Source organism: Herpailurus yagouaroundi, unplaced genomic scaffold (assembly GCF_014898765.1).
Source record: "Herpailurus yagouaroundi ecotype Mexico unplaced genomic scaffold, PumYag 77, whole genome shotgun sequence".
NCBI classification, from domain to species: domain Eukaryota; kingdom Metazoa; phylum Chordata; class Mammalia; order Carnivora; family Felidae; genus Herpailurus; species Herpailurus yagouaroundi.
Genome location: NW_024412388.1, coordinates 61,617,614 through 61,634,483, shown reverse-complemented (window position 1 = coordinate 61,634,483; position 16,870 = coordinate 61,617,614).

The window sequence follows — 16,870 nt, the reverse complement described above, 5'->3', positions numbered from 1 at the left end:
TCTCTGTCTCTCTCTCTGTCTCTCTCTCTGTCTCTCTCTCTGTCTCTGTCTCTGTCTCTGTCTCTGTCTCTCTCTCTCCCTCCCCCCTCTCCCCCCTCTCTCCCCTCTCCCCCCTCTCCCTCTCCCTCTTGGGCATGCTCATCATCTTTCTCTCTCTCAAAAATAACATATAGGGATTTGTGTGGGGGTGCGCCTTGTGCACATGTGAAACAAAACGTGAGGTATTTATTGGAAAAGGAACAAGAAATTTGGTGCTCTGCTTCTCTCTTGTGTGGAGGTTGTTTTGGTTTTGTTTTTAAAGTTTATTTAATTAGAGAGTGAGAGAAAGCAGGAGCGGGGGAGGGTCAGAGAGAGGAGAGAGTGAAAATCCCAAGCCAGCTCTGCACCTGCAGTGTGCAGTCTGGTGCGGGGCTCAAAACCACGAACTGTGAGATAATGACCTGAGCCCAAGTCAGGTCAACACGACTCATGCTCAGGTCAACATGCTCAACAGACTGAGCCACCCAGGCATCCCAGGTTTTTGTTTTTAATTTACATCTCTGAATTTATTCTGTAGAATTTCTCCTATACTAGTGAGAGTCTGATGAGGCAGAAGTTGACATTTATTTCTTACTTCCACCCCATCTTAGAGTAGCTACCACTGAAAAATTTGTGTTACATTTTTCTATGTAAAGCAGAGACATCAAATTATTTTAGAACATATTTTTATTTTTGGAAATCACTTAATGGCTTTTCTTAGTGTTATACATATAAGGTAGGTGAACACCAATTTTCCTTAGAGAAGATGACAACCGGCTATCTTTTGTCTGGGTAATGGAGTATAGAAGCAAATTTACACAGAATTTGAGGTACAATATTTTTAGAGCCCCTCTGGAGGAATTACATTGTACTGCTGAGATCAACTGGCAGAAAGGAAACCAAGTTTCCTCATGAGAAAACTCTTAATTAAGGGCAAGAGGTCTCTAAGGTGATCCTTTATTATGCCAGAGCCTGGTCCCCAGGAAGGAGAAGTTGGTCATTTCAGTTTCAGAATGTGCTGAGGCTGGAATTAGCTCTGGAGCAAGCTACCTTACCATTAAGAGTACACACTAGGATTAATAACGGTGTATATGAGTGTAAAAAGAAAATTAAAACACTTGGGAAACAGAATTATGAATAAAGAGAACTGCAGTTTGTATAAAACCAAGCACGAAGTTTCAGATATTGGAATTACCATGCTCCTATAATAAAATAGGTTTTATGTGCTCAAAGAAATGGGGCCTGCAAATTATGAGTACTTAGACATATTCTCTCTATATATAATTTAAAATATAGAACAAAAATTAAAAATTCCCATGACAGAATAACATGAAAGTATGTCATAGCAAAACATTTGAATTTAATTTGGATTTCTGGTGTAGGGAGTACTTTTACCAATCTGACACTTTAATTGCTGTTGCTTCATAAACTACTTGTATTATCTTGTGAAGCAAATTTTATTTTACAAACCCTTTCTTTATTTTTAGGGTGGCTATGCTTACATGCTTCATTTTTCTTGAAAAATTTCTTCTAAAAAAGAATTAAGGAATCAAACACAGAACCATCAGATATAAAAATATGCACAGAAAAAAAAAACAAGCAAAGTAACAAAACAGATAAAACTAAAAGTCCCATCGTAGGTGAATATGGATATTAACATTTCATAGCACATAAGGAAAGCTACCTTGATGAATTCTAGCAAACACACATGTGTGCATGTGTATACACATTATTCAGAGAACTTACTTAAAAGAAAATAGAAATGTTTTCAAAAATTATGGGCTCCTTTATCCTTCTTTTATTTCAAAAGAATTTTGTTTGAAGCCAGATAATATGCTGGGTGGCATAGAGATTGGTTGAGCGAAAGCAATGGTCTACATAGCCAGGAGATTAACTATATATAAGAGGATTAGGGAAATCTATTGAGACAATAGGCTAGTTTTCTTAATATTGGAAATTATAAGAAACAGAAAGCTGAGATAAAGCTTGTGGTTTTGAATTGGGATTGGAAATAGTGTGAGTGCAAGGTTTCCAATATATTTAGGTATAGGTCTAAAAATTGTGTGTGCAGTAGAGAGTGAATGACAAGAGAGGCCAGGGGGTGAGGGCGGGATACATGTACGTATATTTCCTAGCTCTCTCTGCTGAGACGTTTCAGAGATAATCACAACTCTATCATTAAGTACACTTAGCAACAGAGTTTGGGCTTGAAATATTATTTCCTCTATAATCACCCAGGACATCCAGGAGAAATAGCATAGTTCAGGGCTGAAACAGGGAAACTAAAGATGAGATGAATGTGGGACATCTTGTTCATGAAGGAAGAATGCAAAGAATAATGGAGGACACCTAATAGAACACCATATCTAGCTTGAATGATTTTTCACCAACTATATCTGGAACACCTTGAAGATCCAAATAAACTTAATAAAATAGAATTCCATAATTCCCCATTTATGTAAGTGAGTGAATGAATGCATCAGTCAAACACAGAGAAGGGCAAGCCCTGCCCTGTAGGAGAATACCATCTCATAAATGTGGAAGGATTGATGGAATTAAGTTAAATAGTACTTAGCAACCATGAAAAGAATGATTAATTCAAGCAAGAATCTTTAGCAAGTGTCAAAACTGATGGCTGAATGTTTGGAGGACAGGATATTTTTAAAAAGTTAAAGTATATCCCTATAATATATGAATAAAATTATCCTAAGATGCTATTTTTACTAATTAATAGATAGTACTTTATTAAATATTTGTTAAATTTCAGAAGAGAATTTCAGAAGAGAAAACTGACCTAATTTCAAGCATTTTAATCAATTGCTAAAAGTCACTATCACCCATAGTGGCACAAATTGACATTCTACGTTTCCTGATGGGATTCACTGAGAATAACTCAACACAAACTTTTGGTATTCCTGCCAAAAATTTAACAGCTGTGAGGAGATATCAGAAAAACTGACACTGATAATCAGCAAGATAATTTCCTTTCCCCCTCCAAATATTAAGCTTATAAACAATGAGGAAAGACTCAGGAACAATTTTAGAATAGGAGGCCAACAAGACCTAACAATAAAATATGTATAATCTTGGATTGGGTCTTGTACCTATAAAGGACATTGCTTAGGGCAATGCAAAATCTGAATAATTGTCTGGATTGGAGGTAATGTTGTGTTCATGTTAATTTTGTTTTAATGTTTTACTCTAATGCAGGGAAATACTGTTTTAAAGAAATGTGTGCTAAAGACAACAGGGACCTCCTATCTGTTATTCAAACCATTCAGACATTTGAGAATGCTAAAGAAAAAGGGAACATCTGCTAAAATGTTATGATTAGAACATATAATTAAAGGATATAAAATAGTTATTTGTAGGGTAGGGTGCTTGGAGCTTGGATAGCTCAGTCGTTAAGCATCCCACTTTGGCTCAGGTCATGGTCTCGCTGTTTGTGAGCTCTAGCCCCACGTCAGACCCTGTGCTAACAGCTCAGAGCCTGGAGCCTGCTTCCGATTCTATGTCTCCCTCTCTCTGTTCCTCCCCCATTCCCACTCTGTTTCTCTCTCTCAAAAATAAATAAGTATTAAAAAAATTAAAGTTATTTTGTGTTATTTATGAATTTTCTTTAAATTGGAATTTATTTTAGGGGCACCTGGGCAGTTCAGTCAGTTAGGCGTCCGACTCGATTTCAGCTCAGGTGTGATCCCAGGGTCATGGAGCCCCATGTCAGACTCCATGCTCAGCATGGACTCTCTCTCTCCTTTCTCCTACTCCTCCCCCCTGCTATGCTCTTTCTCTCCATAAAATTAAATAATTCAAATTTTTTATTTTAAGACCCAAGTTTTCAAAAGCATAATTCACTATCACTACCTACCCACTTGAATTGCTAAAATGAAAAACTGAACACTAAGTGTGGGTTAATGTGAAGAACAAAAAGAACACTCCTAGTTTGTTCATGAAAGTGTAATATTGTTAGCTACTCTGGGAATTGTTGGATAGATAAACATCTATGTTTAACTTTATTAAAAACTAAGAAATGAGAACTTAACCACAAAAAGATGTGTACAAGAATATTTGAAACAGCTTTATGCATAAAAGTGTCAAGTCAAGAACCACTAAGAGCTTTGGATTTTACCCTATCTGTAAAAGCTAACTAGTCTTCTACAGTTTCATGGATACTCGGAAGAAGACTGATCCTTTTGATTAGAGGCAAAAGATCCTTTATTACGTCTGGTGGTAGCATTAGGCAGAGTAACATCTTGGCCCGTGTTGTTTGTGAATTCCCACAAGGTGAGATGATGTTGCCTATGCGTGCACTCACATGTGCTACAGGAGAAAACCTTTGAGAGTAGGCGTCCTTGATCTTACATGGAGTCTCCTAGCAAATTGGTCCATCGTCCCCTCTGGAGAAAACCACTATCTTTATTTTTGTGCAATGTAAGCACATCTACTCCAAGGGAAAGGGAGACAGATCTCTATATTTGTTACCCTGGAAAGTAAACGAATCTGTTCCAGAGGCAGTCCATGTCTCCTTTTTTTCCAAAGCTGTTTACTTATACAAATATTTTCGAAAAACCATTTAAAATAAATTTACTATTAATGATAGATATATGAACATGGAAGTGGTTCATGAATAATTGCATCCTAGAATCTCAAATCTTGAAATAAGTCAAATGTTTATCAATAATTATTCTTCTTAAAGAAAATTTGTCTTTATGATAAAAAAATCGCTTATGCTTGTGTACCTCAAAATGAAGCTCTAGAATGAGTTCACAGAAAACACTCTGAAATCTCACTTAAAAATAATAAAATTAGGCTCATAAGGCTTTTCTATTCAGCAATGATGTCAGTTGAAGAATCAAACACAAAACTGTCAAATATAAACATGTGAGCAGGAGAAGAGAAAAACCAAAGTAATGAAAACACCCTGCACGTTTCCATTAGCTTTGCCCTTTTTTTTTTTATTGGAATGAATAAATGCATTGACACACGTTCCGCACATATACCTACAAAAGGGATTGAGGCAAGAACTCACTGTTTAAAACTGTATTCCCATTCCTTCATCTGCTGAATGACTATCTCTTTTTAGGTACACCTTTTTCTTATTCATCTCACATTTAACATAGAGCCACTTATCATGACACACTTAAAAACAAACAAACAAGAAAACAGTATTCATGAGCCTGTACAAAAATACACCTTAAGAAATCAAGGGTAGCCGACATAGCCTTTAGTGATTTTTTTTTTCTAACTTGCTTTCACTGTTAGTAAGAACAGATCTGTAAACAAATGCATTTATACCTCTCAAGTGCTACACTTTTATGAGCATTTATAGTCCTTTAAATTTGCGTGCTTTAAAAAAAATTCAAACTGCATTTACTTCTATTATCACATTTGGGCCTAATAATAATTCAAGGGATAGATGAAAGTAGAGTTGTCAGCTCCATTACATAGTTGAGGACAGTGAGTTAAGAAGATTCAGGGACTTGCTCAAAGTCGCTGAACGAGAAGTTAGCTAATCTCCATCTAGAACCCGATTGTCTACGTTCTGACTGAGAAATAAAGTAAAGTTTTCCCCTTGATACGGGTATGCTTTTCTTTACATGTTGCTGCTTTGACCATACTGCCTCAAGTAGTGTGTAAAATGGACATCTACATGTACATCCCAGAACTACTACAAGGAAGCCACATGTCCTTTCTTTTAACTTTTTATGCTACTTACGGGACACCCATTTGAAGAAAGATACTGGCCCTAAAACTAACATATTTATCTTTTCTGATAGTATGCAGTTTAATCTTAAGAGTCCTTTAGAAGGAAAATAAAGTATTTCAGTCTTTAAATCCTAAGTTTTTTCAGTAGTTGGTAAAACCGCAAAATTTCTACTTTGACTTCCCAAATGTGTCTTCGTATAATGAAGCAAATATACTTTGCAAAGTGTTATGACAATATTCTAAAAAAATTCTGTGTCTCACCACATGGTTGTAACGATCACAATTAATTCACCAGCCAGTAGCATTTATTGAGAACTGTGATGTTCTAATGCTAAGTCAAATGTTGGAAGAGAGACACCCATATGGCGGTCACTGTTCTCCAGCAGCTTGCATATCAATGGGGAATAAAGAGACAGAGACTAATACAGATGGAGTTTTTATTAATGACTTATATGCCATCTTCTGTGACACAGTGATTTCATGATTATTAATCCAACAATGCAGATGAAGAAATGGTGGCTGAGAAAGTCTACATACAGTTTGCTCAAAAGTTCACATCGAGTACTTAGCAGATCTAAGTAGGACTGTTTTTCTCCAAATACATGGTCTCTTCAGGAAAATACACCAGCACTTAAGGTAAGATGTGATGGTTTTAGTGTGCTACAAAAATCACTGAGAGGAAGGCCAGAGAAAGTGTTGGGTGAGGATGAGGGTGATACTAGTCTAGAAACACAGAGTACATAGATAGTCACATATATTACAAGTAGATAAGATAGTCACATATATTACAAGTAGATAGATAGTCACATATGGATAGTCACATATATTACAAGAAAAGACATTCTCTAGGATTTCAGGAAATGAGAACCTGTGTGGAATGTCTCAGACAGAAATGCAGAGTTTATTTTAAATTAAACAGTTTACCATACCTGGAACTTGAGATGCATATTGGGAGGAGGAGTGGATAAAGTTGAGAAGGAAGAGTCCAAGCCAGTAGAAAGAAAGAGGCCTGGCAAATCAATCCTGGTGAATCAGTGAAGTATTTGAGGCAATGGAGGGTGGAAATCACTTTGTTACTTTGATTCAATTTATATTTTAGAATAGTAATTCTGGGTTTATGGAGTGAAAAGTAAGATGACTTTTAGGTGACTGAGAAGTTACTATAATTGTCTAGGTATGAAATCAGCTATTCCTTTGTTTTACTTTCTAAAAAAATCAGCTCCCCTCGATGTCTTACCATTCCATTGCATCCTTGTTTTTGATATAACATTGAATCATGGTATAGGCTATGTGTGTATATGTATACGTATACATACATGTATGTGTATATATGTATGTATATATGTCTTTATATATGTATGTGTATATGTGTATATATATACACATACATATACATAATTTATATTTAATATGTAAATGTATATAACATATAATTACATATATAACATACACATAATTTATCTTTTTAACTACTCCTTTCAATGCTTAGCATGGTTAATGAAATAGAATGAGAAATCAATAAGTGTTCCTTGAAGAAATCTTTTGGGGTCATTTTGTGGTCTTTAAGAATTACAGTTGAGCTGCAGCATAATCAAAAGGCTGTTGAAAATGTTCTGATGTGAAAGGTACAGAAAGTCAACAAAAGAAATACACATACATCTTTTAGCTTCTGTCAACTGGGGAAATAATTTTCTTTGGAGTTCCTGTGGTATTGCCTTGGTCCCATTGGCCTCATGCTGAATGATGTACATTAGTGTGTGTGAAGGATTCTGAAATTGTCTTCCTTATTGACCTCATTTTCAAGTACTGGTTTTTCTTTTTTTTTTTGTCCTCCCCAAAATAGCATATTTCAAAAATGCAATTGTTGTCTTGAAATTGTTACCACAGGGCTTGAAAAATTATCATCTTAAAGCAAGTATGAGTAGCTTATATGAAATAGAAAGTGTAGATTACTGCAGAGAATAGGGTTGTGTTTTAAATCTTCCAGGGGTTTTATTCTGTCAATTATCCTTTGCTGTTTTCTATATATTTAACCTGTCCTCATATATATTGCCTGCTTCCCAGCAGCGCTGAAAATGCTTAAACCTCTCTTAGCTTACAAAAACAAACCAACAAAAGTCCTTCTATTTAATCCACTTATCCCTCAGGTACTGCCCTCATACATCTATTAATTCATTGATTCAAGAACGAAAATGTAAACCCCAGCACTACACATCATATTGGCCTACAGCAGTGAGCAAAACACAGCTTCTGTCCTCCTGGAACTTCATTCTGGTAGGGAAATAAAAATCAAGAAGATAATTACAATAATGACTAAAAGCTACAAGAAAAAAAGAATAGCATTTGAGGAGTGTCATTTGAACTGAGACTTGAGTGACAAAGAATTTAGTAAGGAACATTAAATTCAAAGACAAAACTAGAAAGAAATGTGGAGTATTTTAGGCACTGAGAGAAGTTCATTGTGGCTGGAATGTAGCAAGCAAGGAGAAGTTTACACGAGGCAAGTAGAAACAAGATGGGGGTGAAAAGGGACTATATTTGGGTGCCTGGGTGGCTCAGTCGGTTAAGAATCCAACTCTTGATTTTGGTCCAGGTAATTATCATGGTTTCTGAGATCGAGCCTCACATTGGGCTCTGTACTGACAGTGTGAAGTCTGCTTTGGATTCTCTCTGTCCCTCTCTCTGCCCCACCCCTGCTGTCTCTTTGTCTCTCTAAATAAATTAAACTTGAGTAAATAAAATAAAAAAGGGGTTACCTTTTATAGGCTGCAGTTCAATTTTATTCCAGGTATGATGGAAACCCATTGGAAAGTTTTAAGCTGACATTTTTATGGTCTCGTTTATATATTTAAAAGACAATATTTTGGCTTTGGCAAATGAGTTTTTGTAGATTGGAAAATATATTTTGTTTTCTTTTTCATTTTTCTGTTGGTGGCTGAAAGTTTTCTGAACATGTTTACATTTTGAAAATAGAACACAGATAGTAGAAAAATACTCCTAACATCTATTACCATATCATTAAGATATATTAGATATAAAGAAATTTTTAAAAATTAATAATGAGATAAGCCCTGTAAAATGGAGAACGTTTTCTTTGAAAGAGAGGGAAAAGCAATTTCAAAGAAATTAATAAAGAGTTTCTTGTTTTATAGGGATGCAAAAAGATCAGTAAGAAGCATGTTAGCTACAAGGCAGTGGTTTAGGATGAGTTTGGGGAGGCCATGGTGGAGATATAGTATCTTATTTCATGTGTAATGGAAAACTACCACATTTTTTTAAGGAGGGAAAATGGCTAATGTATAGGTCTTTCAAAGATCAAGCTGGATGCTCTAACCTACTCTACAATCTGGAGCAATCCTACTTCTCTGACTTAAGGAACCTTCCCTCTTGTCAGCACTATTTTCCCTGTTGTGATTTCTAGTAGATGCAGTTCACTCCCCATCTCCTTTTCCTGTTGTTACAATTGGTCAGACTTGAGTGACCAATCTCTTCTTCTTAGAACACACTATTTGCTCAACTTCCAAGACTCCTGTAACTCTTAGTGCATCTTCATGTCTCCTGTGAGGCCTCCTTGTCCTCTGTGTTATGTTTGTACGCTCAGGAATTTTGCCTTTTTCTGAGAGCATCTCATTCTGCACATTCCTTTTGAGTGAAGACATCCACTCTTCAGTGTCCACAATGGTGACTCCTAAATTCTATCCGCAGAGCCTCTCCTATACTTGATGCCTGAATATACAAGTGTCTTCCAGTTACCTCAGTGCTGAATACCCACATCAGACACCTCAAGCAAACCAGATACAAATGTAGATTTGTAACATTTGCCAACACATTTACTTCTCAGCCTGTGTTTTCCTAGTGACAAAGAACTTTGATCCATGTTTTCCCCCTCCTACTCCATGTCCTCCTAAACATGTCCATTCAAATTTTGTCAGTTGTCTCCTAATTATATTTCAAATCTGTTCTCTGTCTACTTGTCTCTACTCACTCTCTACTCTACTCACTAGACCTACTCAGTTGTTCTAGAACACCATTTTTTGTCTCCCTTGAGCCCAAAGCCCCATTATGTTCTCCCATGATATCATGTGGAGATCCTTCATATTATTCATCAAAAATTTAATTTTAAGCATCTAAATTTATTATTTTAAGTTTCATAAGGCTAGAACCATATCTGTTTGATTTATGCCATTATAAGGTTAGGCACATACTGTGGACTTAATATTTGTTGAAAAATTAATGGATGAATAGATGAATAATTACATTTGTGAATTGTGTCTACCAGGATGAAAAATGACAAAGAAACTGGAAAGAGAGTTTAGTTTAGGTGACAGTTTCCAAAATAGTACCTGAACCCAGCCTATGTACCCATGCTACATAGTTGTTTTACCTGTGTGATCCTTACTTCATAAGATAAGGGGCTATTATTAAAATTAAGTATTTAGCTTGATAATTCAGAGTATAGAGGGATAAAGAAAAGAGAGTATAGTACCTTTACAGTTATTACCAGGAAATTATTCCAAGAAATGGCAAGAAGTCAGTGGTCAGTAAGAGATCTGCCAAAAAAAAATTCTCTCTAGAAGTTTTATTGCTGTCATTCTTGGAATATAGCCTCTTCTTAATCACATACTTGTTAGAATAATGTTCTTCAGTATTAATTCCTTTTCTGTCGTTATATTTAAAGATTTATTTAGTTATATTAAAGATATATTTTAAATTATAATAAAACTTAAAAAGGCAAAAGCTTTTGCCAATATTGGCTTGGAAACATGTCCTCTGACACTAAAATAGAAAAATAATTTGTAGTTGCTAAGAATATAATTCATACTTAGTGAGTGAATGTTCTCTCAGAACCACCTTGAAAGAAGGTAATTGAAATGCCTGTATCCATTCAGGAATGCACTCAGGATTCAAGAATCCATTATAACTATCAAAGCTTTATTACTTTCTTAGTAGCTAAGGTGGGTTTTTATTTGAAAGTACTGTGTGCTATACGGTATACTTGTATAATACTGTTAGAAAATACAGAAATTTGCCATGTCACCATTATGTAGAGATTATAGTTTATCTGGTCTTGTATTGAGAAACAAAAACAAAAACAAACAAACCCTAAATTTTGACTGCATTTTTCACCTAAGGGCCATCTGCTGGAGACATTTACCCTTAAAGCTGACTCTATAATTGATTATTAATTCTTCACAATTACTAAATAGTTTGCATGTATATTAAAATTTTCAAGAAACCAATAAGAACACACAATGGCGGTTCAGGTACAAAGATGAGCTAGTTCAATAGCAACAATAAAGGTGTCTCTGTTAACATTTTTAATTACTTTGTGTTAAGAATTCTGACACACTTTGTTTATATTGTCAAGTGTCCAGATTTAAAATACAGAATAGCCAACTATGCAGATATTTCTAATTAGATTGTTTTTACCATCTATTCCACAAATGTAGTCTTACCTACATTCGCACCAGAAATGGTACATAATTCCATACCCGGATTTTAAGTGGTTTTCTCTTGGCCATTGTGTTTGTTATTAATCTCTAAACCCATTGCCAGCTGTCCAGGAAAGTCTTCTTCCCATCTGTACCCTTTTTCTTTTCTGTGGTTCAATGGCTCTGTTGTCTCTCTTTTTTGTCGTTTGATTGAGATACATTTCATATAACCTAGGATTCATTCATGTAAAATGTATAATTCGCTGCTTTTTTTCGTATGTTCAGAGAGTTGTGGGACCATCATTGAAATTTAATTTTAGAATATTTTCAACAGCAAAACAAAACAAAACAAAAACAAAACAAACAAAAATCCCGAGCCCATAGGCAGCCACTCTTTACTACTAAATGCCACCAGCAAAAGGCAACCACTATTCTTTCCATTTCTATTGATTTGCCAATTCTAGACATGTCATATAAATGGAATCCTACAATATTGTGGTGCTTCCTGGGACTTCTTTCAAAAAACCATGATCTCAAGGTTTACCCATATTTCATGTATCAGCAATTCATATCGTGTGTGTGTGAATATTTTAGAATATTCTATTGAGTGCATACATGCATTTTATTTGTCCATCATCAGTTGGTAGATATTTAGATTATTTCCACTTTTGGCTGTTATGAATAATGCTGTTAAGAACATTCTTGTACAAGTTCTTTATTTAGACAGGTCTTCATTTCATGTTGAAATGAGAAAAAAAAATTGCTGGGTAATATGGTACTCTATGTTGAGCATATTTAGAAATTGCCAGGGTGCCTGATTGGCTCAGCCAGTCAAGCGTCCGATTTTTGATTTGGTTCAGGTCATTATCTCAGGGTCATGAGATGAGCCTCCACATCAAACTCCATGCTGGGTGTGGAGCCTACTTAAGATTTTCTTTCTCTCTGCCACTCCACCACAGGTGCTCTCGCTTGTGCTCTCATGCTCTCTCTCTCTCTAAATCAAATAGAATAAAAAAAAAAGAAACTGCCAGGCTTTTTTTTTTTTTAACAAGGTGATCTCACATGTTACACCCCCACAGGAATGTCTAAGGGCTACTCCATGTCTAACCAACGATTGTGATTGTTGTTTTGCTTTTAGCCATTCTAGTAGGTATGAAGTGGTCAAATACTTTTTTTCTGAATCTATTGAAATTATAAAGTATTTTGTATCCTTCATCAGTGTGGTGTACTTCATTGATTTGCATATCTTGAACCAACTGCATTTCTAGGATAAATCCCTTTTGGTGATTGTATATAATCCTTCTTATATGTTGCTAAATTCAATTTGCTGGTATTTTGTGAAAGATTTTATGTCTCTATTAATAACAGATATTGGTATGTAGTTTTCTTGTGATGTTTTTGTTTTTCCTAAATAAGGGTAATTCTAGGTTCATAGAATAGGTTGGGCAGAGTTACATCCTATTCTGTTTTTGGCAGGGTATATGAAGGATTTACATTATTTTTTTTAAATGTTTGGAAGTCAGCAAAGCCATCTGGAGTTAGAGTTTCTTTGGATGTTTTAAAATTAGTAATTCAATACCTTTGCTTGTTAGAGATCTATTTAAATTGTCTGTTTATCCTTAATTTCAGAAATTTGTGTTTTTCTAGGAATCTGTTTCATCTAAGTTATCTAATTTAGGCATGTAGCTTTCCATAGCATTTTCTTAGGATCTTTTTTATTTTTGTAATAATAGAAGTGATACTTCTCTTTCCTTCATGATTTTACTAACATGAGTCTACTTTTTCAAGAGGAGAAGGTAGGACTAGCTAAAGATTCCTATATTTTGTTGATCTTTTAAAATAATAAACTTTTGGTTTCATTGATTTTTTTCCCCCGATACACCTTTTGTTTTTATAGTCTGTATTTCATTTACTTCCACTTTATTCTTTATTTCCTTCCTCCTGCTTATTTTGGGATTGGTTTGGTTTTATTTCCTTGTTTATTAAGGTAGAATATTAATTTGTTGATCTGTCATCTTATGTTTAACGTAGGAAATTACATATTCCAAATTTCTCTCTAAGCTTTAGCTACATCCTACAAGTTTTTGTATTTTTGTTTTCATGAATTTTAAAGCATTTTCTAGTTTCTTTAATATCATTTTTGACCTTTATTTACTTCGTAATTTCCACATAATTGTGAATTTAGTTTTTCCTACATTTTCTTTTGTTTTTTTAATTAAATTTCATCCTAATAAAAAAAACACACTTTACACACTTTGTATTTCAACTTTCTATTTTAGACTTTTTTTTAAGAGCAGTTTTAGGTTCACAGCAAACTGAGGAAGGTACGTTTACCATACATTTCTTGCTCTTCTTCTTTACATTGGCACATTACAACCAACTAAAGCCAGTCATTTACCTAAGGATTCCTTTTTGCTGTTTACACTGAACAGACTGGACAGATGCACGCTGTCATTACATCATGCGGAGTATTTTCACTGCCTTAAAAATCCTTTGAATAATTTCTGGTTTCTGATTCTGGATGTAAGGAGCTTGGAACTTGCCACTACATCCTAGCAACAGGCAAAAAGCTAAGCATATTGAAAAATTAACAACTCGTTAGGGTTTCAGGAGAGAGGTGAAGACAGGGCAAATCACAGTGCCCGAGATTAGAGAGACTAAAAGGAGAACATAGTAATGGAACAGAGACTCAGGAGCAGAAATGACCTTAGGAACCGAGTACTATCATTTATGAATTACTGGAGGCTCAGTGTGGACAACTTCTAAGTATTAAGAACTCTGAGGAAACTCAGTGGTGGGGTTGGGGGACACAGTTTTATGAGATTTGCCTCCGGGAGCTCAACTAGGTTCCCACAGTAAATGTCAGAAAAAAAGTTCTCCTCTTGTTTTTAGCAGTGGGAGGGGAAAAAGGATCTACTTGGAAATGTACCAGGGGCACTCTGTTCTTAACAAGGCTTCAGGAGAAGCTAGTTAACCAGAGTCTAACCAGCTTGGGGATTATCTAGTCCTAACTGACCTGAAGGAAGGGAAATACTCAACTTCGGCCCCACTCTAGACATTTTCTCCCTCATAAGGAGTGATTTTTTTTTTTTTTTTTTTCAGTTGTGAAGTTCACTGTCCTGAGGCAGACTCACTAAAGAACTGAGACCTAATCATTGACCTAGAACTCTTTGCCTCCTCAACACCTCATTACCACATTGCTAAAGGCCCATTTGCAGCAAGTCCTTTCACCTGGTGTATCATGTATGGCTATCAAGAAACAGAAAAAAACAAAACAAAGACAACATAATTTGAAGAGCTAAAGGAAAACTCAGAAACAAATATGGTAGGGATACTGGAATTGCTACATCAGGAATTTAAAGGAAACTATAATTAGTATGCTAAAGGCTCTAATAGATAAGGCAGAATGCAAGCAAGAACAGATGGGCAATTAGATGGAGATGAAATTCCTAAGAACCAAAAAAATATGCCATAGATTAAAAACATTGCAACAGAAATGAAGAATGTCTTTGGGCTTACCAGAAACTGGACAGGGCTGAGAAAAGAAACTCTTAGTCTGAGGATATCCATAAAATCCTCCCAAACTGAGAAGCAAAGAGACTAAGATGGAGAAAAACATGACAGAATGTCTGAGGTCTGAGGGTCATCTACTAAAGGTATAACATACATAATTGGAATAACAGAGGAGAAGAGAGAAGGAGAGGAATAGAAGAAATATTTGAAACCATGATGACTGAGAATTTCTCCAAATTAATGTCAGACACCAAGCCACAGATTCAGGAAGCTCAGAGAACACCGAGCAGGATAAATGTCCAAAAACTATGCTTCAGCATATATTTATTTTAAAACAGTAGAAAATTTAAAAAAAAATCCTGGGAGAGGATAGCTTGCCTACAGGGGAACAAAAGATGAACATCCCCTCAGAAACTATTCTAAGGTACAGAGTACCCACTGACAATTGAGCATAAAAAGGGTGATGACAAATATGATAGGATCCCAGATGATTTCTTTTTGTGAATTCCTGAAATTTTAAAGTAGCCTTTATTTTATCTCTGAGCCTGAAGATCCATATGAGTCCATCTGACAGAGAATACTTTCACTAGTATCCCTTTCCCCCACTGTGGGCCAGGTTTGTTGGTCCAGTTATTTCCATATCAAATGAGATGTTTACATGGTAATTTAATATTTTTATGAGCAGGTGAATATTTCCTTCTGCCATTTCCTAAGAACTGGTTATAAAGTGATTGCAAGAGGTATAGGTTTTTGTTTTTGTTTTTCATTTTTTTTTTGTTTTTTGGATTTTTGTTTGTTTGTTTTTGTTTTTCACAATATTCCAGTAAAAGACCCGGCATACTGACTTGGAAAAAAATAGTCACACTAAATCCTGCTCAGCAAGCATTGAAACAGAAAACACATGTGTTTTGGCCATGCCACATGATCTTAGAATGCTGGATCCATTGTGACCAATCATCAAACAAGAACAAAGACTTTGGAAGGTAGGGCATTCATTGATTTGTTTCTGACGCTTTGATCGCATGTCATCAGCGTGGGTGATTTTGGTGAAAGGAAAGATACAAAATGCAGTAAGTTCTGGGCAAGCAGCTGACAGGGGTTGAGGTAGAAGCTTTTGGGAAGGCTGCTCAGTGAGCTGTGACTTGTGAGCTCAAGCATTTGTCCACATGCTTTTTGTTATGTGACTGTTTATCCTCTGTCTCAGAGGTTGATTTATGAAGTGTGACATAGCTTTATATGAATGCAACACTATACTACTTGGAAAACAAGAGAAATTGATATATTAAGTCACAGTGGCCCAATTGTTTTGAGATCTTAAGTCCCATGCCATAGCAAGACAAATGAAGACTCATTAGAAGTGAATATTGCTGCCCTTCATACTTGAAAATAGCCTTTTGAGCAACTGCCAGGAAGATCTCTGTAGACTCTAAGACATTTTGATATCCTATGCATAAGTATCCTCTGCTTATACTGACTGACACTCGCTCTGTGGTTATATACTTATTTTCTGAGAATTAAATCAATTATCTTAAAAAAGCCTAGATTGAAATTTAACATGGATTTTCATAAAGTTACACATGGAAGTAATTCAGAGTGTTCAATTTAGTACATCTCTGATAATATCCACAGGACAGTTGATCTAACAATGACAATGCCTCCTTAACTGATTTTGTGGTAGGCTGGGATTCCTTTTGAGTGCTATGTACCTGATATGCCAGAAATTCGAGTAGAAAAAATGTTATGTTCCCTCCATAATTAAATGAAAATTATTTCTTGAAATCTTATTCCAATGAGGAAAAGAATTGTAATCTTTATCAATTGAGTAGTTTACCTTACCACTTTATTACCCAGTATTTGATCCTCTGTTCTGGAAGCTCAAGGGATGGTACAGGATGAGGTAGAGGAAGGATTTTGGCTTCCTGTCACATAGCTATGCTGTTATCTGCTAAAATAACCTCCTTCGGGTCTGAGTGTTGTCACAAACCCTGAACCTAAATACAAGGCCTCTCCTGGTCTGGTTTGTTCTATCAGCTCCCTCCTTTCCCCTCTCTAGCATGTGGCAAGTATTTGCTATTTCCAAATCAGTCTGAAATCATGAGGCGACTAGTAAAACTTTAGTATTTGGACTCAGGTGTTCCACATGCTAAGTACAGGCCAGCAAAACTGGGCATCTTCCATTTGGGGGGATCTTACTAAGAGCA